General features: G+C 48.3%; 1 protein-coding gene across 1 annotated transcript in view; it reads right to left on the bottom strand.

Moving 5' to 3' along the window:
* The window catches only part of NXN (nucleoredoxin), a 54911-nt gene that overhangs the window by 26927 nt on the left and 1130 nt on the right, over positions 1-26854 (bottom strand). The window lies entirely within an intron of this gene.

Genomic DNA, 26854 nt, shown 5'->3' with positions numbered 1-26854 from the left:
GTCTTTTCAGGAATAAAAAGGAGCTGCATCAGGGGTTTATTCAATTCTGCAACATAAGAAATAACCGTCAGTTGTTTCCTTAGAGGGGAGCCTGACTTGAGACGGGCAGAAGATACCCCTCAAGTCATCTGGAGTTGAAGGCTTTCTGCCTTAGTCAAGCTCTGGATTCATTTGTATGCATCCTTGTTTTATCCTGTTGCTTTCCATCATTACTGACCATCCAGAAAAAGATCCCAGGCTAACAAAATGCACGCTGCAGAACAGAGATTTCATCCAGGAAAAGAGTACAAAGCGCCGAGGGAGCAGCGTCTGCCTTCCCATCCCCACTCCAGCCTCAATGCTAGGAAGCAACGTGTTTGGAGTTGGACGAGTCATGGGAAACACAAGCAAATCATCCGCTTGCGTCCAAGAGGCTTTTTCCAAGGATCTGCCGCAAAGTTTCAGGCTCGGTCCCCCCTTCCCCACCCCCGGGTCAGAACTGATTAAATGCAGCCACCGAGTCAAACTCCAACATACTCATCCCGTTTGGCAGCCCTGCGGTTCGGCCGCGAGCTCCAAGCTTTCCCCCCCACCTCCTTCTTGTTCAATTATCTTGCTTCATCTTTATTCCGTTTCCAGGAACACTTAGCAACAGGCTCTTGCAATCAGCCACCGGCAGGCGAGGATCTGAGGAGAAGACTCCGCAGTTACAATGACCTTTTACTACACTCATGCAAATTTTAAAGAAAGTATGTGAACAATTTGCCTTTTTAGTATCATCCGGTTACATTCTCCAGGAGTTAATTCTCCTTCTCTCCTTAGAGACATCAGAAACACCAGATTTTATGATTTTACACTAATGAGAACAAAACCTGCAGCTTAATTCCACTTTGCTTTGCGGAATCTTTTTTCTGTATCTCATGCAGCATGCAGACCCCAAACGGGCAAAAATTAACCTGTGACATCTACCCTGGCCAAGACCACAGGTTTGCTTGGATGCCACATGCTCACGCTACTGAAAGCCAAGCGAGGGCTTCGGGGTCCATCCCAGCAGCCAGCCAAACTCTTCCTGAGAAGGACAAGATGCTGTTGCTTCTCTTGGCAAGTGGCTTTTACAGATTGCCATCAGAAACTCATTCCAGGACAGCCAAAGGGTATGCCAGGAGCCAAACGTAGCCGTAGCATCCCAAGGAAAACACAGCAGTTGTGATCTCGGTAATTAAAGCTCATCAGCCAAGGCAGCAGATAAGAGAGCTGGTGCAGTGGTTAAGGACTCTCATTCCCATGGGACTCGCTGTGGCGGCATAGGGAGAGCTCCTGCCAAATCCAGGGACCTTGGCAAGTGACATCGGTCTCTCCCAGGGCCTCTCCACCTCCAAAACAACACATCAACCACCACAAGGCTTTCGGAGGCGGGCAGCATTGACTCCCCTATAGATGGAAATGGGTAAACAAGCAGCCTGGTTTCGGCAAACCACAGCGGCAACCTCACAGCAGCCATTTTCGCAGCCGCCTCGATGGGTGCCGGCAGCTGTCAAGCCGACCAGGCAGCAGCCTTGCATTTTCATCAGATTTAAATCAAATCCCCAAAGCTTTCCAGCACTTTCCCTGTCGCTCAGTAATTTTCCCACATACACAAACAAGTTCGTAGATGCCCAGAAAGCGCACACCAGGACAGCCTGTGCAGCTTGCAGGGCACAGGGGCATTACTGCATTTAAGTCCTTTCTCCTTGAAATGAATGCTTGTGTTTGGAATAAAAAAATCCTGTATTTCTTGTAGTGACTAGAAGCTGGAGGGAGGGAATGGGTGAATACCAAGGTACCAAGGCAGGCAGCTCACTTCCTTCTGCTTGCTGAGTGCTGTTCATCAACAGGGAAATAATTTGCAGTGCCCTTCTTGGGGGGGGAAGGCTCACAGATCCTTGATACTTCAGATGATCTTAAAAAGTATAATCTACTTTTTTTTTTTTCTTTAAAAAAATGAAAAGTCTGAATAAGCATGTCATTGATCTGACTGCTGGGAACAGCATCTGGAACATCAATCTCTGCCTGAGACTGCAGAAGCTGCAGGAGAGCTCAAAGCAGCCAAGGCTGCCCTTGAACCAGATGCCACTCGCTCTTACAGAAACGCCTGTGGATCTGTGTGAAAATGATTAAGCAAAATTGCTCCCTCTTTTTTCAACTTTATAACTCAAATCTGTTTTCTCTTAGAGGGCAGATGCTCATTACATACCCCGCAGCACATCAAAGGGCAGGAAAGGCAGGAAGGCAGTCACCCCGCCACGCAGCGCAGGGCCAGTGCCCAGCGTCCTGCCCAACCTGCCTGCACCCACCAGCTCCTCCCCACCCCGAAGCTTTTGGCTCGGGGTAAAGAGCTGATAGTAAAAAGCCCTCTTCAAGCTTTGGTCCCCTATTAGTGACACTATGAAGGAAGCCAACCAGGGGCTATTCCAGCAGCAGCAGCAAATGGCAGTGATGCATTTCTGCAGGGAATTCTCTTGGTGCTTCAGAACTCAAGTCCAGCTATTGCAGCACCCCAGGGAGCCCCATACGTCGGGTGCAAAGCCGAGCATTTCTCTGATGCTCCTTCCCCATCGGTGCCTGAGTGTGCAAAGCAGAACACAAGAGACCAGCAATCCCTGCCTGCACCCAGATCCAGCCAGCATCTTCTTCAGATGCTCATTAACAAAATTACAACATTAAGAGAGCATTGCGCAAGGACACGGGTGCCAGGAGCCTCTCAATCATCCACGAGAGGCTGACCCAAGAGGCAGGAGAGGGAGGACTTGCACGGCAGGGCTGCTCCAGGACAGGGACCGGAGCTGCTGCGGGACAGAGCAGAGCCAGCCCCGCTCCCACTCCACTGAGCCCCAGCACAGCGGCTTCACATCTGCCATGTAAAGCGAGTCCTAATTAGGCCGTGCGTGGGTGCCAAACAGCAACACCTTCCATCCTACCTCAAACAGGGCTTTTTTTTTCCACAAACAGGGCAAAATACTGGGGCTCCTACACAACCATTTCCCTTGTCTGAGGGTCTTGCATTTTCAAACCCACAGGCACTTTTGGTGATGAACTGACCCCACTTTTACAAACAGAATTCACTAAATACCTAAAGCACGATGATGCTGCAGTACACCCCCACCATGAGCCGAGTGCCTTTGCTCCCACAGACACCAGCCCGAAAATCCCACTTCCCAGCAGCACACCCTTCCTGTGCCCTCCCAAAACGGGATGAATCAAAAAACTTGTCCAAAGTTTCCTGGAAACTTCTTCCTGCAGATTTGAATCTGGGATGCAGATAAGATATATTCCCGTTCCGTGAAAACTTGCACAAAGACTGGCCAACAAAGACCCTGAAATCCCAGAGGCTGAACCCAAACACCACACTGCCTCTTACCCAAAGCCTCCTTCGACCTTTCTTTATTCTTAAATTCTATGGGATGAAGCTCAGATCTAAAACTCCTGTTTTTTCAGATCTGCGCCAGCTATGGCAAACACCCAGCAGTTCAGGCAGGCTTAGCAGGACATGACCTAAGGGGCACCAAACCCTGTGCATTTAATGCCACACCTGATGCAAACCCCTGTCCTCAGAGGTGAAAGGCAAGTGACTGATGAGAGGCCTCATCCCCAGAGCCCTTCTCATTTATTCTAGTTCAAAGAGCTCAGAAAACTCAAGGCAATCACTCACCAGCTCAGATATTTAAGGAGGGGCATGGGGAAGGGCACCTGGGAGCCACGAAGCCAACTTCATCCAAGATGCAAGAAAGGGGGGACACAGCCGGGCTCTTACTTAACAGCTTCCTCCAGGCAGCCCACTGCCTCATCCATCTTAATCTTTGACCACCAAGAGATGAAAACAATTTATCCTCATTCCCTGCTCTTACTGAGAAGTTACAAGAAAGAAAAGTAAAACTAAAACAAAGATCGATGTTATACCCCTTCTCAGACAATCTCTGCCTGACCTGGACTTTCTCAGCATCCCTTTTATCTAGCGGAGTGTTTTGGCTAAAGCTTTGCAGAGGAAAGCCATGTGAAAAAGCTAGTTAAAAACCTGGTACTTTCATGTTTATACAGCCAGCTAAGCAACACACTACAAAGCCTTTTATTCCAAGTCTCTGCTGACAAGCTAGCATTGATAAATTACAGAAATCACCCAGGAATTAGGATGCACTGGGGGGGGGGGAATTCCCTAGGTGGGAAAAAAGGGCTCAGAAACTCAGGACTCAAGGAAAATTCTGTACAAAAATCATCCCAAGATTAGAGGGCAATTTGTTTGTACTAAAAGGGGAGAGCAAAAACAGCTGCAGATGCAGACAGAATCCCTCCCCACGGTTTCCAAGAATTCACCAGGTGCAGAGGTGAAGATAGAGATACCTCAGAGGTACCTCTTCTCCCAAATGCCCCTATTTCCAGAAAGAGCAATCTGAAATGATCCCCTGTGTTGGCGAGCAGCACAAGTGGCTACAAGCACGAGAAGAGACGTGCTTCCCAGTCGCAGAGGTGCAACGCAGACACTGAGCAACCAGTTAACGTCAACGGGGCACACTGAAGAACAGCCCAAGTTCCCAGGTCACAGCAGGCTTCACGCGTTGACTGTGTACTGCATCGTGTTGGTTTACATACTGTGCGCGCAAGAGCCAGGAAAAATCCATCTTCTTTGTCATAACAAACCCTAAGGTAAACAAAAAGGCAAGGCCATGCATATAACCCAATTAAACAGGCACGTAAAGGAGAAGGAAAGTGCTGGCCATCCGTTTGCTCCTGATTTTTTCTGTTTCTCGGCAAGCATGTACAAAAACGGGCTGCATTGTTAAGGCCTGCACGAAGGGGATGTGGGAAGCGTGGTGTGCTTCCCCCCTCCAAGAACAAACTTGCTGCTTCTTAATAAAAAGCAAAAGAGTTTTGTAAGAGAAATCGGCATTTCACAGTCTTTGCGTTGCTCTCCCCCACCACAGAGCAGGCAAGGAGCACGCCCTGGCCCCCTTGCAGATGCATGCCCTTGCTTTGCCCCCCCTGCTGGGGGCTGGGCAGCTGGAATAAAAACCCAAATCCAGGAAATTCCCAAACCCGGAGAAACCAAACTAGAGCCAGCTACTCTGTACAGTTGCACCCCTACACAAAAACTTTGCTTCTCTTCAATTTATGAAGTTCATGGTATTTGCTCTGCACGTTATAAACTACGCACGTGGTTTTGCAAGGTGGTGGGCAAATGAAGGGGTGTCTGAGGGTCCAGGTGCCTGGTCCTTGGTGGTACTGCTTGCCAGGACACAGCTGAGGGAAGCGGTCCACCTGCACAGACCCTTCTACAGTGCCCCCCTATACAGCAGTGTAAAACTCAAATAGAGCTGGACTGGATCTTCTGTGTGTTCTCCAGGAGGGTTGAGGACCTCCTCTCTCCACTGGGCAAAGCTAGAGACTGAAAGGTTAAATTCTGTGCGCACATATGCAGCACTTTGGATGACTGACGATTTCAGAAAGAGGAGAAAAGCCCTTCTTGGGTAAGTTCTCGCTGCTCAGTTCGCTGAAGGGCGTCAGGACAGCCTGAGCCAGCAGCTCTGCTGAACGCTTCCAGACTCCGTCTGGCACGCTGGCACCCAGCCCGCTCCTCCACTCCCGCGCCAACAGGGACACCCAGATATGCAGGACCGGAGTTTGTAAAGACAGTTACGAAGCGGGAGGGAAGGACTCAGCTGCTTCTACAGAAAGATGCTGCTACAGATAGTACAAAATAATTAATACTTTCCAAGTCTGCACTTGCTCACTAAAGGAGAGATTTAAAGCTCCAAGCCCAGCCCATTGTAAAAAAAAAACCAAACATGTTCCAGATTCTGTTCCGAATCCCAGCGAATCAGCAGGTAGCAGATCGTTAAAGCCCGAACAACGCTATTTCAGATACGCAAGCTGAAATATCTCACTGCATCCCCCCTTCCCCCTCCGCAGGTCTACAGGAGGGCCACAGGGAAGATTTAGCATATGCAGCATCGGGTTGATGTGGTTACCTTTTAGTCGATTCAGAAGAATACTACAAATTATTCCCCAAGGGAGTCCATAAATAGCAAAGGATTCTGCTTTAATCCCCTATCTATTCCTATCTGGATAATATGGCATTTGGACAAGCACTGCCAAAACACAGATTTATGGCAAAGCCTAGAGTTTGCATGGCCAACACGTGCTCTCCAAACTCTGGATTCCAAGGAATAAATAAAAGCCTCTTCTAGGATATAGACAGCTCTTCAGGTATGGAAGCTTTATGCAGACACAAACCTGTTTTCAAGATTTCTGCCTCCCTCTCCCATCCCAGGTGAAAAGCACGTTTATACTGACCTTCCTCAACACTAAAATCAAGTGCTTTCACTGGGGCTTCCAGCTGGTACCACCACCACACGGTCTTCCGCTCGCTTTTCATTTCTTTACTAATACTTTATATTATTTATCAGCTATTACCTATCAGACCAGCTTCAAACGTCTTTGCTGACAGTGACCAACATCAAAGGGAAAAGAACTATAAAAACTGCTGACCAGAGGGAAAAGGACTATAAAAAGCACAGCTGACGAGCACTAGTCGGCACTGGAGACACCGGGGAGTTGCGTGTTCTTAAAAGCTCCTTGGAGAACGGTGTGTTAAAAAAAAAAACCAAACAAACCAAACCAAAAAAAATCCACCAAAACCAACCAAACAACAGCAACTTTGCAGACAACTTAGTGCTGCCAAAACTAGTTTTCATATTGGAAATGCTGAGAAGCACCTGAACAACAGAGTCACTGTAACACGCATGTGTGGCTGCGAGGGGCTGACCACAGCATGCCACCCGCCCCAGCAAAGCTGTTTTTTCCTAGGAAAACAGCCCTCCTGGATCCCAGCCGCTCCTGGGCAAGACAGGGCAGTCTGGAGAGGCTGCGCTCGGTGTTTCGTCGAAGGGAGGGATGCCAGCATCCGTGGGGCATGCCTCGGCGGCAGAGCGGTGCGCAGAGATGCTCACCTTCCTGCCAGAAACCTGCGCCAGCAGGTCGGCGAGGGAGAGCGGCAGCAGAGGAAGCACAGTGAGGCTGGATTACAAAAGACATCCTGGAAAGGAAATAAAGGGAAGGTCGGGCTCAAAAGGACAGTGCTACATCCTGAAAAACTATCTTCTGCTTCGGGAGCCACCTATTAAAACCAGGTACAAAAGCAAAAAGGGAGCCAGAGGAAGGCAGAAAATTCAGGGCAAGTGCGTGCTAAGTGCAAGCAAATACATTTTGCCCAGCTGAAAAGTCAACCTGTAAAGATGCATCCGTTCCCAGAGGCACCAGGGAGGATTGTTTCCTACTCCATATTCCCCAGATGTAATTTTAAATTACTCACTGGCGGGGCTTCCACGCACCTCCCTTGGGAGCCTGCGCCTCAGCCCCACGCAAAGGCACGTATCCTGCCTGCCGCAGCAGATCAGAAGAGCTAGGTACAGCAGCGGGGTCGGGAAGGTGCACGCTAGGTTACAAAAAGAACTACAGAGTCATTTTTGACAAAGGGGAAATTCTGCATCCATGCTGAATCGCTGTTGTTGGCTACACACCCTTTGGATACTGGCTACTTGTAGGCAAAAGTATGGTGTCATAAAATCATATGGTGTGAATTTTGGGGTTGTCCTATGCAGGGACAGGAGTTGGACTCGATGATCCTTGTGGGTCCCTTCCAACTCAGGACATTCTATGATTCTATGAAAACATAAAGCCAAGGATATTTAAAACCCACAGGTGGACACTGTGATTCTATTAAAAAAAATACAACTGGCATTAATTCTAAAAACTTCCCACTACTGGGACTGGGATTCAAAACCAGCACTGGGCAGCGAGGCCAAAACACACTCAGAGCAGACGCCTGCAAAAGATTACAAGGCAAATTAGTTATGTGGGTTTTGTAACAAAAATAAAATAAAATCCAACGTTTATAAAGAAAAAAAAAAGGCAGCTTCCCTAGGAGACAGTGCTCCAAACACCCTTTGCAGATAACTCAAGACCTCTCTGCTTCCAAGGTTTCCTTGGCTCCCCGTGCCGGTCGGTGTGTGCCACGAGGTGAAAGGCAAACATGAACCCTGATGGGCAGCAGCAGCCCCCTCCCATCCCCAGGGCTGGCAGGGAAGGGGCTGCCTTGCCCTGATTCACAAGCCAGAGCCACGCCAGCTCCTGGGCTGGGCACCGGCTTTCCTGTGGTGGTGCAAAAGAAACTCTCCATCCATCCCCGGCCACGCCGCCAGCTTCAGAGAGCCGCGGGCAGAGCGGCTCTGCTTCTCCCCTCGCTGCTTCCTCCAGACAAGGACACAGTGGGCTAAAGCTGGGTGACCAACTGGATTTACAGAAAGCCCCAGCTTCCCTTCTTCTTGTGTGCTAAAGTCAGCCTTATACCATAAACTTATTTTTTTCCTAAGTAATTTTTTTGTAGCTGAGTCACATGGAGCTCCTGCCAGGAATTTTTATAATTAGTGAATTAGAGCAAGGTTTTGTCTGTGCATGCCTGACAACATCTGCTGATTTAAGCGAGCTGTGTTCGAAACCTTGCAGAGCCCTGGAGGAGCATGGCTGAGCTCAGCCCTTCCTCCTGACAGCACGGCTGATGTCTTCTTGCCAGGCAGGTACAAAATATGCTGCTCCTCCTGCAAAGAGCTTTGCAGCTCCCAGTCCACATTTTGAGGGGAAGGAGATAAGCTGGAACAATGTCCAAAGGATACTGGACAAGGGAGAGGGACACTAGCTGCCCCTCGACTTCACAAACCTCTTGCTGGAGCATCCCTGTGACAGCATCCGCAGCTATGCGCCTCTCCATCAAGCTGCATAGTTGCAAAGCCATCGTGCGTCACATCTTCCTTAGAGACAGACGATGGTATAGAGTTCCATAAAACCACAGAAAAAATAACTTCCTCAACCTCCTTCTTCGATGGACGCAGGAGCTATTTTGCAAGTGAGGCTCTAACACACAACAGTGGTCCAACGTAAAGATCAAACGAAACCCACGTTCAGATAAGCCAAAAGCAGACATCTGGCGTTAGCAGCCTAAACTACGCACAAGGTCGTTCCTGGGTGATCCAAAAACCTCCCACTTTCTGCCACAGGTCAGAAATGCAAAAGAATTACCGCCTTCAGGAGAGGGCCGTTTGACCTCCTCCCTGTAAGGTTTGCTACAGAGCGATGCCTGTACCCTCTGCATACAAATCCTTACTCGCCCAGTCCTGTAATTTATACCATATTGCATCTGAAGGGCTGCAGTAAGAAAATATTACAGTTGCCAAGCCCTGAAAAGCTAGGATGTTCTGGAAATCAGTTTTCTCTGTAGCTTTAATCTGGTCCACTTGTGTAGGGTCTTTACAGCATGGCCACATACCATGTGTGCATACAGTCCTGACGCAGCTAGCACTGAGAATAGAAGATGCTCAACAAGTGAGGAATTATTCCGTTTTGGTTTTTGACTGGTTGTTCATGCACGGCACTCAGTCCTCTTCACTTCACACTTTTTATGTGCTGCTCCAAGGCAAAAATGAAGGTGTCTTGCCACTGCAGACTGGGATACTTCTCAAACGATCGTGAATTTATTTTCATAAAATCCTAGAGAACTATGTTCACAACACCTCCAGTTTATAGCCAAAGAAAAGAGGTACAGAGAAGCTCTCGGCATCCAGTTCCAGAATCAGCCTACAGCTCCCTTTTTAAAAAATAAATAGCACCAAGCAGCATTTAAAATGTTTGACGTACAACTTCCCATGAGATCATCTGCAGCAGGAGCACTCGGCACTTCTGCAACTCAACCCTCAGCCTGGGGACCCAGGAAATCAAGTCCCTTGTTGTGCATGAAAAGCAGTTTACCCGGCGCCATACACGAGCCCTGCGGCAGAAGCAGAGCAGGAATCCCGTCTCCTTAACCATCACTTTACCCTTGCTATTTTTCCATGACTTGCTTCACTCTCTTCCCTCCAAATCCTGCACCGTGCAGGGCCGAGGTCCTACACACGCAACCCCATCCTTCACTGGGCCGCCTTGACTGTCCTCCCTGAGCAGCGAGGGCAGGGGTGCCATGGAAAAAAAACATACGTGATCTCGTAATTAGAAACTGCATCGTAACGCACACAGGGGACTGAATTAAGGTTGCAGAGGAATACTGTAAATTGGATGCACATTTCTTGTTCCATTTTACTGCCTTTTTTTTTTTGTTTTTTTGCCCTCCCCCTTATTTGGCTTTGGCTGCCTTTCAGATTAAGCTCCTAATAAGGGCTGGAGTTGGACGAGATTTTTCAGCCCATCAGATTGCAGCCTTCCAAGCTATTGAAATGAGATTCAAGCTGAACTTGAATTTTCAATAGTTTGGCCTAAAGGCAAGGGTGTTAACAACAGACCTGCCAACACCTTCTCTATGAGAAATGTCTGAAAACATGTCTGCACATCAAATACTGCTCAGGCTCTGGTAGACAAAAGCCACAAAGCTAACATCTCAAATCCACCGCTGACTTGCTCGGCCAGTTCTCCTGTCAGTAAAGCTCATACATTTTCTCTGAAAAACCAGCAAACCTCTATATTCTCTCTAGGAAAATGGGTTTTCCCCCAACAACCCTAAAACTTGTTGTAGTTTCATTATGACAAGGCAAGGCAGAGGATAAGGAGAGGTCAGGTAAATCAGGTGGACGTATAGGAAGCAAACACACACCAGTTCACCCAACACAGTCTACTTAAAGATTACACATCACCAAGATTAAAGATATCACACTGACATGCATGGAGGAGCCATCAGAACACAGTCTGTCCTGTAGCCAGCACCTCCTACAAGCAGCAGAAAGTTATGCTTAGGCTTTCTTTTCCTTCCTAAACGTGTTTCTCTTCTGCTTTTTTCTTTTTAGTTCTAACAAACTATTTTTTTTTAATCTATACACTATGATTATGTGACAGAGTTAGCCCGAGCCCTAAAAGCAAGGAAGATAGGATAGAACTGGAACACATCCCCAGGGCCAGAGGAATCAGACTGCGCCGGAGCAGAGGGCACGGCTGCGGGAAGCGGGAGGGTTTCCTCTCCCGCCTGGCCCCCCTTGGCACCTGCACCCTGTGTTACGGCAAAACGGCCGGTGAAGGCAGGACCTGCCGCGGGCTCCAGCCTGGGCAGACCCCAAACCACCCCAATTTTGAAGCTGCTCTTGCCCCAAGATTTTTTTACCCAAAACCTCTGACTTCAGCAGTCTTTACTAAAATAAAAATGTCACGCTATGAGTCTCTCAGAAGTCCTTAGGCCACTCCTGCCTAAATGTACAAATCTAAAGCACATCACAAAGATGAGCCTTTGACTTTCAGATCACTGCTTTGGTGGAGGAGGGCTTTAACCAAGACCTCTGCTGGTACCCTGAACAGATTTTAATTTGGGCTTCTTTAAATGTTGAAGTATATTTTCTTGAGGACATAAATGCTTCAGCTTCCTTGCCACCAAAATCTTTTCTAATTCCCACTTCTAGCATGGTGGGTCTGAAGAGCAGCCACAGCCATCTACTCTTGCCAGCACTGGAGGCAGCAGGGCAGTGCAGGGAAGGTGCTCCCTGCTCTTTGATGACAAACGATAGAGAAAAGGAATGATGGTTTCTTGAACTGCATCCAAGGGAAAGTAACCCTGCTAGAGTGCCTGGCAGGGCATCAACAGCAATGGAAATTTCAGCTTTCAAAGAACAGAAATAAGATTCTAGAAGGGGGTGGGGAGATCCTGCAGGAGCCGAGGTGCTACTAATCCTATGGACTGTTTTACAAACTCCTGCTTCTCTCCAATGAAATTATATTGTCTGCAGAAAAATCATCTGGCTCCAACCTCTTTTGGTAAGTGGAGCATAAACAGAATGGAAGAGAGCTCATACCTGAGTAGAAACCGGGCTCGGATGGGCTGCGACAGGCAGGAGAGTGGAGGGACAGCAGCCAGACCACTGGGATTTTGCTCTTTTCTTCGGACAGCTGCTGCGGGATCTTTGAACCCCACCAAGCAAACGAGGCTCTTCCAACCCAAAAGGCGAGCGTTGGCTGAGCCGGCGCAGTGCCCTCCGCTCGCTGCGAGGGGAAGGAGAGCACGGGGGGAAGAAGAGCATGGCAATTCCTGCAAAAAGGTCTGGACTTGATTAAACTTATTTTCTTTAGTAACATTTAGTTAAGCAAGGGGGGAAAAACCCTGCAGCGTTCTTCAGTGGCTCCTAACAGGGAAGCTGGAGTGAGACTGTTCGTTCACCTGATTAGCTGAACAACAGGCTCTGCGCCGCAGCAGGCACTGCTCACATCAATATCCACTCCTCTGTCGGTAGGTGCTTTCACCAGCAGAAACAAGAAAGGCTGAAAACGTGTGAGCAAATGGCAGTTCCCAACTTTGAAATCAGAATGTGTCTGGCAGCTCTGTGTCAGCGTGATGTACCCTCCATGGGAATTACACACTGGTTCATATAGCTTGAAGCTCTGAATGAAGCAAATGCCACTAGTAATGGCAGAGAAAAACAAAACAAAATTGCAAGAAAAGTGACCACCCAAGCTCATGTGAGGCAGGGTTTTTTTGAGGCGTGGTGTCTAATTTGCTCAGCTACAGAGTAAGTTTTCTTTCTTGTTTACAGGGTTCACGTTCTCAGCACCCCTCTAGCAATAAGCCCACTGCACCAACACCCCACGCGTCACCGGTGGGCTCTGTCCGGTCTTCAGCTACTGTGAGGCTGATTATAATTATTTAACAAGTGGAGGAAACCAGCAGGCACAGCTTGCCTTTGCCCCTCGTTTGTATGTCACTAAGCAGCTTAGGTGGATGCAGGCAGCATGGGCAAAGCACCGTCCTGTGCACAAGCTGCTCGGAGCCAGGCACCATCTCACCGGCTGCAGAGGTTTGGAGCAAACGGATGCCGATTCACACACACATACCAATGCCTTTTCAGTGCCGGCATGGGCTTTTGCACAAGGTTGGTTTATCCTCAGGGCCAGCAAACACCATGCAAGAAGCACATAGAGAACAGCAAAGGTAAGGCATAATCTGTAACTGCACTAACTGCTGGAGTAATTAAAAAGTAAAAGATCAGACTAAATACCAGAAGCCTGAGCATCACCAAAGAACCACTTTCCTTCTCAGGAGCTGCCTCTCAAATATATGTCCTCACCAAGAACCGCCCGTGCTGAGCCACCTCCACCGGCCTGAACAACCGTTGGAGCAGGTGACAAAAAAAATGTCAGGAATTTTTCTTTTCAATAGATTTGATCTTATTTTCTCTTCAGTGTAGCAGGATGAAAAGATGTATCTATTGAGCAATTGTGTCTTCCCCATAACAGACACGAGCTGGCAATGTTCTGAGCATTTGGTATTTCAGTCCCGATTAAGTAAAATAATAACTGCTGCACCTAAGGGTTTCTCAGCTGCCTAAGAGGAAACACTTTACACATACACAGATTTTCCTAGCTTTACCACTGCATACTTAAGACATGGATTGAGGGATGAATCACAACTTCAAATTCTTCTACGACTAAGCCTGGCAATCAACACTGCCACTTTCTTCTGGCAAAGAAACCCTAAAAATCCCCGATCTTCACCCGTGATGTCATCTGCAAACAGTGATGTGATTTATGTCCCGTGGGGCACTCCTGTCCTGCGACTCCTTTGCTGCCGGGGGTGCTGGGGCGAGGAGGGGTTCATCCCTGCACCCAGCAGGTCTCCATCACAGAAGCAGCTGGGTAACAGGATTTGTTCTGGATAATCCTCGCTCCGGCTCTCGAGAGCTGAGGGGAGGAAGCAGCCGGAGATGCACTCAGACAGAGATGGCAGCCACCGCAGGTAACCAGCTTTTATACAACTTATTCTACCCCAGCCACATGCCACATGTAAATTGCTTCTCCAGTTTCAAGACCCGAGAAGAAAAGGCAGCATCACAAAGTCAGAAAGGAGGCGCATGAACTCGGTGCACTGACATCAGGGCGATGGGCATCCCTGTAACCGGGCAGGCAGACACCCGTCCCCAAGCTTGCAGCATGTTTTAATGCTGGTTTAACCCACTGACCAAAACTGGTCAGTCAGTTTGGGACAGTGACCAAATCCAAGTGACAAACTTCTGTCCATTTGCTTTGGTCCTCTCTCCTCCGAGCAGCCTAGCACATACCAGCTGCACAAGCTTGGCCAGAATAAATGCTTCTGCGTAAAGGAGGTGATGTTCCCAGATCTCGGCATGAAGGCCAGCAGACCTTCACAGTCGCATGGATGGACCTCCAGCTGCTGCAGAGAAGAGATGGGCAACTGCGGCAGCTGTGGGGAAGTCGAAGTACAGCCAGGGCTCCTGCCAAGCCACCGGGCAGAAGCAGCCACAAGGACAAAACTAAGGACCAGCCACTGGCAGGGAAGAGCTCTGCAAGCTTGCGGCCACCTCACATAGGGCACAGCCATGGAGGAGGTCTCCGCTTGCCTTCCCCTTCCAGATCCCAAACCTCTGTGCCCGCAAGGCAGGAGGCACCTCTGCCAGCCTGGCTTGTCACTGCTCACGAGGCACCCACCCTGTCCCCATGGCACAAGGGGAATGTTTCCTTAGATAACTAACTGTAGGGTACGGACTGTCTCTTTCTTATGCGGTTGTCTGAACAGGGCCCAGCACAACCACCCCGCTGGCAGGGCTGTAAGCTCTGCCTGGGGTTATTATTTTAATAATTAGAGGGATGGCCACAGACAGAGTTGTTATTTGGAGGCCTCTTAACCTAGAGAGTTACTGGGTTTTATGCAGACGACTCCACTTTTTCAGCTGTGAAGACTGCAGCAAATCCTCATGGAGAGAAACATCAAAAACAGGACGCTGGATGCGGCCCAACACAGGGCCGTCGCTCGGCCAGCCCGAGCCAAAAAGCAACATAAAACATGCAGGGCTCACAGGGCGTTTCATTTTTAAAATGGACTAAAATCTGAAGCCTTCCTGTGATTCAAAGCTGGGCTGTCTGGAGTAAAGTGACTTTCCAGGCAAGGCACTGCTCTCTGCTCCAGCCTGGTCCTCACGCCTCTCTCCATCCATCCCTCCCTCCCCATCCCTCTGCCTGCTCCTCCCATGCTCACCATCCCTCTGCGAGATGGCTCTTCCCAACCCAGAAGGCTCTCCCCAGCCTACCACGTCACCCCCTTTCCACCCCGAGAGCCAGTGGCCCCACGCAGCCGGCAGGGACATGCCCACAGGGAAAGGCAGGGACAGCCACCTACCCTTCTGCTTCACAAGGTGGCAATTAACTGGCTTGAAAACTGCCTTTCTAGGCAAAAACCTGTCCTGGGAGCGACCAGTGCAACAGACATCTACTTTGTGCACCACTTAAGTGATAAACACCTTCTGCCAAGTGGGGCCCTGGATGCTCCTGTCACATACAATAATTAAACCGTCAATCAGGAGACACAGCGAATTAATGCAGACGGAGGTGGGTAAGGGAATGAAATCGTTCCACTTGAATCCCCACAGCTAAATAAAACCTAAAACGGGTCAGATCTAATGAGCAAAAAAGTGAAAGACTTATAAAGATTCAAAAAATCTCATTTAACAGTCGGGCTTTCCCAGCATTTGCCAGAAAAGCAGAAAATCGAAGACAGAGAGCACCCAAGTGCGCAGCGAGTCCGGATTGGGCTCGCGAGAGGACAGAAAGGCACGGAGGGCATCACCGTGCCAGCGGGCAGCAGCACACACAGCGTGCTCCTTTCTTGACCGTCAAGAAAGCACTGCAACAGAGGCGGCCTGCAGGTCTTTGAAGACAAGGGGGATGCAAAATTGCTGGTACAGCAGCCCATAGCTTTTCCATTCTTTTAAAAAGGAAAGGAGTCAAAGCTGTGCCATACGTTAGCACTAAAGTAGTCCCTGCCTTCAGTTTCCCACCATCTGTACTACTCTCTGAAACTCCCCTACTCATTTAATTTATTACTGTGCGTCTCTGTCAAAATCAAAGACCTAAATATCAGTAGTCTTGGTGGGAGGCATCCAGCTGCTATGACCTATTGTAGGAATAAAATTTATTTGTGCAAATTTGCATTGAGAAAGCTGGGCAGCAAATCTTCCTATGAAAAACTTCCCCTGCTTTCAGATTAGAAGATCAAGCTGCAGGGACTGAGACCTTTCCCCTTCTATATCTGTGAAATCCAGCGCTTAGGACACAAAAATGGGTCTTTTCTAACCCTGGAACGAACCGATTTTGGAAGCGCGCAGCACGATGGCGGCAGCAGTGGGGGGCAATGGCTGCGGCTGACGCAGCGGTGGGCAGGGAAGCTGAACACAACCCGGGGCTCAAGTTCACGTGCTGCATGGGGCTGGTGAAACAGGGCTGCTCCCAGGGGACTGGGGTGCTGGGACCAGGAAACCCCAGCAGTGTCGGCTGCAGAGCCCCGCTCTGGTCACTCATCCAGCCCCCAGACCTGCCTTCGCCTCAGTTTCCCTGCCCATCAGACAAAGACAGCAGGACTTCCCTATAATGCATGCATGAAGCCATTTGCAAAGCTCCCGAGCACAGAGGTTACAGGGAAGAAAGAGCTCGTTAGAAGCAGCCTGTAATGTAACAGCGATGCGACCTCTGCCTTATAGCCACAAACCAGAATTTAAAAGGGAGTACCCTAAAAAATAACACTGTAGAGTCATCAGCCTCGCAGAAGGAAATAAGCATAGCTCCCTGCCCTCTTAAAACACCAGCTATCAGTTCACAGAAGTGCATTCCTGCAAGCTGAACACCCAGGCAGTACTCGCAGGGCAGAATCTGTAGCCTGGTGACCTTCGATTCACTCTGAGAGTGACAGAACAGTAGCCAGAAAAACTTGGGGGAAAAAATAAACAGCATTTCTAGCACCCTGGTGATCTGTCCGATGCCAAAATCCCATCAGACCCAAGGACGTGTGCAAGGACCGCAGCGCTGCTGTTGCCCAAGCCCCAGGCTGTGTTTGGAGGGGCGAACAGAGGGGCGGGGGGGTCCCTCAGCAGGGCTGGAGGCACCTGCGGGCTCTTGCACTCGCTCACTTCTCAGGGGCTGAAACGGTCACGCAAAGGAGGTTTCATTTGCTTCACGGCTCCAACAGCAAACCTGGAAATTGTCTTCTCCTTCCCACACCATCACATGGCTTGGTTCATTTGAAACCAGTTTTACCCTTGCTGTCTTCCTCCTCGTTGAGCTGAAGCCGTCTTATTCCTGCACACAACAGCAGCAGCCAAGCGAAGAGAGGACAAACCAGGACTCGCCCCCTCGCCCGGGACCCCCAGCAAGGCGTGGGGTAAGCGGATGCTGAACTGCAAACGCAATGGCGCAGCCCACAACCACAACTCCCCATGCACACCTCCAGCCCAGTCTGCAACCTTTTAACTAGCAGCGAGTAGGAGGGGATGGAGCTGAGATCCCTGGCAACGCAATAAAACCACTGTGTTTCTCCTCCTTTTCTTGGGAGAGGCAGAATAATCCTTTTGAGCTATCAAAGATGGGGAGAACCAACATCTGCTCAGATTCAACTGCTTGGGTATCACTGTTTTAGCTCCAACTCTTCCCCAACGGGCAGGAAAGGTCTCTAGCTTGTATACAAAGGCTTTGCCCTTAAACAGGGCCTTTCAGCAGCAGATTGCCAAGCACCTTACAGACATTTAATTAAAACTTTCAACCCGCCCCAGCAAGGGAGGGATTAAGAACAGGTCCCGGCTAAAACAGCAGCTCACCAGCACAAGCATCTCTTTCTCCTGTACAACCAAGGCATTTGGCTCAATTGCCACACTGCGGCAGTCCCAGCCTCACCAAGCTACTAAATACACCCCAAACAGCACGGAGCCTCTGAAGAGCCGTCAGAGCAGAGGGGAGAGGCCGGGAGCACACAACACTGGGACGGGATGGGCCGGCAGGGGCTCCTCTCTGCCGAGTCACAGCAAGGAGATGGGTTTGGCTTGTGCTGAAGACACAAAAACATGGTTTGTACCCTTTGCAGTTTAAATACCAAGCATTTCTAAAGCACGGCATTACCAAGGACCAATTCATCCACCTAACAACCCCTGCAGGTCAATAAAATGGAAAACCTCTCCCCCCCGCCCCCGCTTACCTATGGGGTGAGACTTCTGCTGGTTGAATTAAATCTATTTAGACAAAAGTAAGTTCAGACATCTGCCTTTGCACAGTGTCAGCTGCGAGAAATGAGCTAACATCCAGATGCAGTGGCATGTCAGGATTAGCCCAGGCTGGGGCAGGAATGCTTCCATGTATGGAAAAATATTGGAGCAGCGAAACCATAAGCTTGGAGCAGAGCAAAGTGAGAGGCCCTGTCAATGAAGCTGCGGGCTCAGGTTTAGAGGATTTAGCAGCTCAGATCCACCATAAGGTCCTCAGCACATATTACAATAAATTTCACACTTTTTCCAAAAGGGACTCCCACAGCAACGCTGCAAGTTGTGAGGGTGAGATCCTACACCCGTCTGTTTGCTCTGGAAGCGGGGCTCGGACCGCTGGGTACCATTAACGCTCCCCGCGCTGGGCATGGGCTGGGGCGTTGATGGAGAGGTTCTGTCGAGTACAAGGCTGCTTCTCGCACTCGCCTGCCCACCCATCCCTCAGCGGCTGCCTTCTGCACAGCAGGATTTATAAAAGCCAACTCGGAGCTGGCACGCGGGACTAAGCGGTGGCAATTCAAAAGAAAACACTGAGCTGAATCAGCACGGCAGGGGAGTTGGCGCGCGCTTCTGCCAACACCACGGCAAGGGCAGCGACTGCCGAGGCACGGGGCGAGAGTCGGTGCAGTATTCTCTTCAACCAGCCCGGCACGAATCAAGAGGGCTCATTTGTCAGCATCCTGAGTTAACACTAATGAAGTAATGGCTATGACTTCATCTCTCCAGTGGGAATCTCTTGGGAATGAGGGAGAACTAGAATTTCTCTCTCCGTCTCACTCATGCAGTTGCAATTCATTTCAGTTGCCTTCTACTCTCTTCTGCAAACATTACCTAATTCTCACCCAGATTCTTAAATCCTTGCACTGAGACATAAAACAATGCTCCCTTCTCAGCTGTCAAAGGCCAGCCTCGCAGAGATCCCTCCCAGTGGGACCTGACCCCCTGTGCCGGCTGCCACCCCCTCCCTGGGGGCCAGCCACACCAAGCTCCCGCTTGCATCTGAGGATGCTACCAGCTATTTTTTATACCTCAGACGTGAAATAAAAATCTGCTAACTCTTGGCAAGTTCATTTTTAATAGAGACCTTTGCACCTTTTCTCCATTAAAATATTTTAAAGTCAGGTTTGATTTAGCTGCAGTTGCAAAGACAAACAAAATGTTGCCCAAGGACCCTGGAGTTTCTCTCCTTGGCTGGGCAGGACAGCTTCAACTGCTGCAGATCTTCACGGGTGCAAAATACACGCAGCAACCTCTCACACCACGCTGCTGCTACAGTGCTTTGTGTGCCTGAAGAGGCTGTCGAGCCTTGCCCCCGGCAGCACCGGGTGGCCCCGCTGCCTTCCTCATTACAGGCCTTCGGCTTTCAGGTTTGCTCTGCCCCGACTTTGCTTCCCTGTGACCCCACTGAAGACGCTCTCCCCCTCCTGTGCACCATTCCTGGTCTCTGCAGTTGCGATGGCACCTATCATTTGAAGTGTGTCCTTTATGGAGCAGATCCTCCCCAGCGTTTAGGCTCCGTGCCCAGCACTCACCTCGCTGCTCGGGCAGGGAGCCAGCACCCCCACGCTCCCCCGTGCCTCCCATCGCTTTATTTTGAGGCCAGAGGGGCTTGCTGGGCTCCAAGCAGGGGGTTGATCAGATTGCAAAAGCTCAGCTAATGCCCTGACGCAACTGAAGCAGTCACTCGCACTAAATAAAGACCGCAAATTCTTTACATATTAATTGTTGGTTGCAATTGTTCACGGTGTTGAAAGACAGACGTGAGAGTATGCAGAAACCATTCCTGCATCTTTTTAGTTCCACCCTTCCATTAATTGTGTGTACTCTAAGCCAAATCAATAAGACACTACATTTTCTTTGGAAAACTGAGATGATGAAAACGCGATCAGCTATCATACAAGACGCTCACATTGCACTCTGAAATACTTGTATAATTCACTTTCCCACGAGAGAATTTAACATGTCTGTTTGCTTACTTGTCAACTCATCCCACTCCCAGTTTCTCCACTGGCCACGTCTTTACCTTACGACCTACAGATTTAACTCTAATTGTGTTTTTCGCCTGCAGAGCATCAGCAGAGAAGCAGCAATCCCAGCCAGCACAGAGGAAGCTGCCCTGCAGAGGTACGTGAAGACAGCGCTGGGGGAAAGCCCTCTCCCCCAGCTGAACGGCCCCCAGCCAGGGCTCCTACCCTGGGAACGGAGGGGAATTAATATGCACAAAGCCCAAGTCCTAATGAATCCAACCACCCTCCCCACACTGGTGTTACTCCCCCCTTTCCTAATCATTATTATCTGGAGATGGCGTGAGCACAAAGTGATCTGTCTAGAAAAATGTTTCAAATCTATCGTGCGTTACGCTGTGATGTGCCATGGAACTGGTTTAGAGAAGACACACAGCTATAAAGTCGTGATAATTCAGTATTCAACCCAGCCTGAAAGCTCAGGAGTCAGCTTGTTATTTGCTGAAAGCAGGGGGCCTGAAATTATCCGTGAATAGTTCAAAGCTGCAGTTAATTCAACATCTCTACTTTCAAAAGCATAAAAATCACAGATTCCTGGCGTGTGTAAGCTTTTTAAAAATGACAAACTACTAACTGTCAAATCAAAGCAGCGAACAAAAATCCACATGGCTGATAAGACAAATAGTTGCATTTTAAAGAGTAATTAAGTATCACTTTGGAATATTTTGCTTGGAACTTGTTTCCCTGATAAAAAGTGGGAGGGGAAGGAGAAAGAGGAGGAGGAGGCAGCAATCTGCACACACCAAGGAGCTTCTCACCAAGCAAACGCTCAGGCAAGCGCTGCTCAAACTTGTTTTCTGGAATTCAGAGTTCAGCCCGCTCCATCACAGCCTCCGCTACCCTCTCAGTTTCCCTATATCCCCACATTTCACACCAAAACTCTAGCAACGAGGAGCAGACAATCGCTATGTTGAATCTGCCTTGTTGGGGAGGAGGGTGCATGGGGCTGGGGCAAGAATCCCTCTGGTCTGATCACCAAGAAGTGCAATATCTTCTGACTTGACTTAGATTAAAACCATACCCCAACTTCCATGCCGGGAGCGCTGCTGAAAAAAACAGGAATGCAAAACAGAGAGCTTTACCCAGATGCAATTCGGGAGAAGTGAAACCCTACCCCAGCCGCATGAGCTAACCCTTCCATACGCCGCTTTGAAACACTAAAAGTACGTCCATGAGAAAGGATCAAAAACCCTCAGCTTCAAAACCGCCAGACTCTCTCAAAACCCGTACCTGCTAACAATGAACTCACAATGAATTTCACGCAAACTTTGTCAGTACTAAGAAATACCTATAGAAAGTACCTATAGGGAAGGGTACAAAAGGGTCATTTCCAGTATTAAACAAGGAGGCAGCTTACTGCATTTCAAACTAAAACGTTATCAAACTGCTTTGAAGAAGCCACTGTCCAAAGGCGACGCAAACCTGATGTCAGTTTTTAGGACAGGACTTACAGAGCCCAGCCCAAGACCCAACCGTATATGAGCAGCAAAAGCTCCCACGGCTTCTCCCCACTGTGGAGCCGGGAGGATCTGATGATGGAAAGATGTCCAAGGACTTTCAGAGCTGGCCCTCAAACATGGGCAATGACCGACTGAAGGATGCAATAAACAACACAGCAGATGACACATCAGCAAAACAATTAAAATACTAATTCTCTCCTGGGGAAAGCACACAGGCAGGCCACAGTCTGGATGCATGGGGAAATCCAACCTCCAAGGACGTCAGTGATGTTTTTGCAACTATTGCAGGACAATACACAGCCCTCAGACTTGCCGTCTACTGAAACCGGTGACCGCTTCCTGGGATTTCACTGAAGTAGCAGGGTCTTGGCACGAGAGACGACTGCTAATGGTATGGAGGGTCACTGCAAAGCTGTATAAAGCGTACTCAGAAATAATTTGGAAAAGTGGCATCAACAACAAGAAGAAGAATTACAGAATGTTTTGGCTTCGATGTCATCCGCACAATGTGGAAATACTGAATAGCTTATTCCTCAGTCATAACTGAAGTTCGCTGTTGCACTTCTCCAAAATTGCACAGAAAAACTCTGTTATTTTGTACCTTCTTTTGTAAAGCCGTTACATGTTCAGCTCCTAAAAGAATGCATTTTTGGAAAAGAACTGCGCACTGATTACTTTAAAAAGTAAAGTTGCTTTGCTTAGTTCTGCAACCTGAGAGTAACAAATGAAATTGTCAACCATGCATTTTTAAATGAACGTTTTCATTTCAACATCTGGATTCAGATGCCACAATGAAAAACAGCACACAGGCTTCTCTGCTCCTTTCATAGATCTCCCATTCTTATGTTTCAGAACCAGCGAGTTTCAAAGCAAACAAAGAATCAGTTGGTGCTGCTAATGCCTTGCTTCTTACTCAATAGCCTTATGTCATGAAAAGACCATATTTTTCAAATCTGCATCTCCGTGAACCAAAGATTTCATATACATTCCCACCCCAGAAACACAAAGTCAGGAATACAGCTGAAAGTGATTACCTAAATATTTTTGTGTTATGAAACTCAAAAGCTGCTTCAAGTGATCTACAAAATTCTCTGTTAGACAAATCTCACATCTGTGCTGACCACTTGCCTCCCAGATCTCAGCAGATGGCAATTTCAAACAGAAAAGTTACAAGTCCCTGAAAATCAGGGTGTATCTTAAACTATCTTAAACTATAATCAAGGGTTTGAGGTTTTTAAAAAAAAAAAAAAATGTGTACAGTACAATGACATTTCTACCTCCCCAACATTTCTTGCACAAACTCTACCTACAAAACTAGTACCTAGCATCTTATTAGGAGAGGCTCCTACAGCAGACAATCTTTTTAAGCACAGGGAAAGAAAAAGCTCTTTTCTTGGCAAGGTGGGTGGGGGGAAGAAAACATAATTAAAAAACAAAAAAAAAGAATGAGTGGGTACGTGTTGTAAAAGACTTCACAGAGATATCTGCGAACAAGCGAGATGTTTGTCACATTTTACCCATCGATCTTAAGACCACTGTTTTATTTGCAGTGCTAAGGAAGACGTACCCCCAGCACAGAAGGGGTGTTCTTCTGTCCATGTCCATCTCGGATCACCTACCATAGTGGTCAAGCCACTAAAACAAAATCCCAAACTACCAACTTGCTGCTTTCCCCCTCCTTAGGGCGATACAGAACAGACGTCTTCTTCACACCCAGAGAAAGATCATGTGCCTCTGCCACACAATTCAGCAAAAGACACATTTCATGTAAACACGGGAGAAGATACATAGAGCAGGGTATACAAATCCAACTTTAAGATACAAGAAAACCATTTTGTGCCAAATAAAGTTCATTTACCAGCGTGAGCAAAAAGAGATTCTCAAACTGTTTTCAGATACTCGACTGAATAATCACAGGAACATAATTGACGTGTTTTGCATTTATTTAAAACCAGAGCAGAATATTTCAGCTCCAGTGGAAACGAGTTTGCCTTCCCAAGAAGAATTTGAGCAACACTCAAGCAGATGCATAAACACAGCGGAAAGCAAACACAAAACAAGAGGCAAAGCACAGACCCTACGCCACTGCGGTGCTGTGTGGATGCACTAAGTAAGCGTCATCAGAAAAGTCAAGATTAAAAAGAATGAGGAAGATGACTGGGCCAAGTAAGGAACAAGTAAAAACAAAAGCAAAGGCAAATAAACAACGGCAAAAGATGAACCGCTTCTCTCCCAGTGCAGACCCGCTTGCAGCCTTTTCTCCTCCAGCACCCTGACGCTCCTTTCTCCCAGTCCTACACGGACCTGTGTGAGAGGACCTACTCGATGGAGAATGTGGCCAATTCTTTTTTTTTTTTTTTTTTTTTTAGCAGAAACGACCAAGGTGTCCCACAGTAACACAGTGCAGCAGGACAGCATGCTCCTGCTGTCCTCCAAAAGCCTGCATGCTGTAAGCCCTTGAAGGGCACCCAAATTCACCCCGGGTGTAGGTGGACTCTGCAGCAGAGACGGTCTGGAGTTCACCAGAAGAAGCCTGGGATCCTCCCGACAGCGGGGAGGGTGCTGCCCCGTCGCGGGGGCCGGCAGACATCAGGGCACGTAGACAGATGGGGTCTGTTTACATTACCGAGGTTCTCAGTAGCAATCAGGAATTAAAGCTGTTATTAAATCAACCCTACAGAACTTGAGCAGCTGTTCATGCAAACAGATAACGACAGGGTGATGTTAAACCAAAACCCCAAACGAAACGAAGACATGGAGCAACATCTCGCCCCCATGTTCTGCTCAGCAACGCCAGGCATTATCGGAAGACAAATCAATTATCAACAGCTGCATATAGCTATCTGAATCCGGGGCTGAACAGCTTTATTAAGGGATGTGTATCATGACTTAAAGGCCTCCAATCTCATCTGGCACGTTATGGTTTTGTTGTTCAAAAAAAACCCCAATAATACGGCTGGCTGTGTCTCAAACGGAGACATAATGCCATCCTCCTCATTAATCAAAGGCTTTCCCCAGGTCCAGATGTTTGCTGACTTGTACTGCTTTCTTTTATTGCTGGTTTGGAGACAGAAATTGCTATATGCTAAAGTTACCCAAATTCAACCGGTTGTTGCAAGAGGCACAGGCTGTTATGCCCTTGGTAACTGCCCCCCGGCATTACTGAGTTACTGAGGCATTCGACGAAGAGTGGCTGTTTTCTTTGACAACCCATACTACTTTCACCAATAACCATGACAGCAAGATGGTATTTTACTTATAGGACTGTGGGAAGTTTTCTGTAAGCCCAGAAAGGAGCCTGTTCTTTCACACCTATCAACATTCAGTGCCCAGGGTTTGGAAGAGGGAGAAATGTAAAAAAAAATGCAGAGTACACCAGGAAAGACAAGGCACACACTGATAAATCTTTCAGCAAGAAACCAGGATGATAATAGCCGTATTATTCAATAATTCTGAGCAACAAAAGAAATGCTACAGCCAATATGAGATAGGAACTCATCTCTCCCCAAAGCTTTCACGACCTCAGTAGATAAATTAACCAACACACCATGGGAAGCGTTGGCTGGAAGGGACCTCTGGAGGTCTTTGGGCCCTGCAGGCACCAACACGGGACCCCGCCGGCCATAGCTTCACCCAGCCGAGCCCCGCAATCTCCAAGGACAGAGGCTCCGCAGCCTCTCCAGAGGCTGAGAGCTCGGGGACGGAGTTCAGCTCCCAGCCCGATGTTCCCACCTCTATTATCCCTATTCTATATCCCTAAGATTCCTTTCTTCCCATAAATCTATATAATTCTCTCGGGCTTGTCTCACATCGGGTTTAGGAACAGCCTTTAGTGCAAAGGAACCATAACTCAAAAGGACTGCCTACGTTTTTCTAATGCTTTCATTTTTAAACAAATTAAGCCCGCAAGGTACTGAACATATGCTAGACATCCCCGGGTCTTGCTGGCATGTTTTTGAAAAATAGAAAGTTTGTGCTTTTCTGGAGAGTCAGGTCATTAACCTGACTATTTAAAAATCAGCCTATTATACAAGGAAACTTCTAACTGCCTGAACTACAGGTTATAAATCTCCTGTTTAGAAATCTGATATCCTGACATAATTGCCCTTAAAACTTACAAATAGGTTCTCTGTTATCCATAGATTAAGCTTCCTCCAAAGCCACATCACATCTGCTTAGTTTTGAAAATATACAGCATGAGCTTCAATTACTTTACACTCCACACAAAAATAATCCTGAATTTAACTCAGGGCTTCTTGGAATAAGAGTTTAAGACCCCATAATCTTTTTATTTCATGTTTTCTCACAATCTAATAGATGGAAGTATTGGCCAGCATGTAAAATTAATGCCACCTTCCACTTCTATGATTTCCCAGCAATTTAACTACGCTGCAGTGGAATTTTTAAAGCAAATATGGCAAGCAAAAGTCCCACCACCTAAACAATCTGAAATGTTCTGTAGGGAAACGGCCAGCTACTAATTGGAACCACAATCTTTTCATGTCCCTGTAGGAAGAGGGTTTGGTTTTAAAGAAACCGGAATTAAACTGTAATTTCTCTGAAGGATGAAGCTTCTGTTACAACTCCCCTTAATAACGAAACTGACCTCAGATCCCAACCTGTGACCACTTATGCAAGCTCCCAGTTAGAAGTGACTGGACTTCAACGGGGCAAACGGGGGGCCTTCTGCAGCATCCTCCAGGTGCACGGCGTTAAACACACGAGAGCTTTTGCAGAACTAGGAGCTTAGCAAGAAAAACCTGTAGCAAAGGAGGAAAAAAGCCGAATCTGGGCTTCAAACCAGCTATGCCTCTTCTCAGCAGAGGGGACATCACACGGCGCAGCCGGACGACAGACAACTTTTCCTCAAACTACTCCTTTGCCTAACGAACAGCGCGAAGTGCCGGCAGAGGAGGGTTCAGAGACATGTTCAGGAAGAAGCGGTCCCTCGTGCTGGCGCAGCCTCACAGAGCCCAAAGGCGAGGGATGCCCGAGGGGGCTCAGCCGCCCCCCGGCCCCACAGGTACCGGCGTTACCCCAATCCCCACCGACGCGGAGAACGCTGAGCGCCCAGCCAACGCCTGCCCGCTGCTTTCAGACCGGCAGCCGCAATCACGCGCCGGAAAGATGTTTAGAAATGGCACTGTGGGGCACCATCTTTTTAATTCTTACTCAATAGCTTCCAGAGATTAGATTTGTAAAGAGGGTTGTTTTTTTTTTTTAAGCTACTGACGTTGCGAGCTCATTGGGATCTGGAAGCCCAGCCTTTGCCTTCCTGTCCCTCAGAGCCTTCCCTGTCTGGGTC

The sequence above is a fragment of the Nipponia nippon genome, unplaced genomic scaffold, assembly GCF_047370975.1.
Source record: "Nipponia nippon isolate SJK-2023a ecotype South Korea unplaced genomic scaffold, ASM4737097v1 scaffold_15, whole genome shotgun sequence".
NCBI lineage: Eukaryota > Metazoa > Chordata > Aves > Pelecaniformes > Threskiornithidae > Nipponia > Nipponia nippon.
This window is presented reverse-complemented; position numbering and strand designations above follow the sequence as displayed.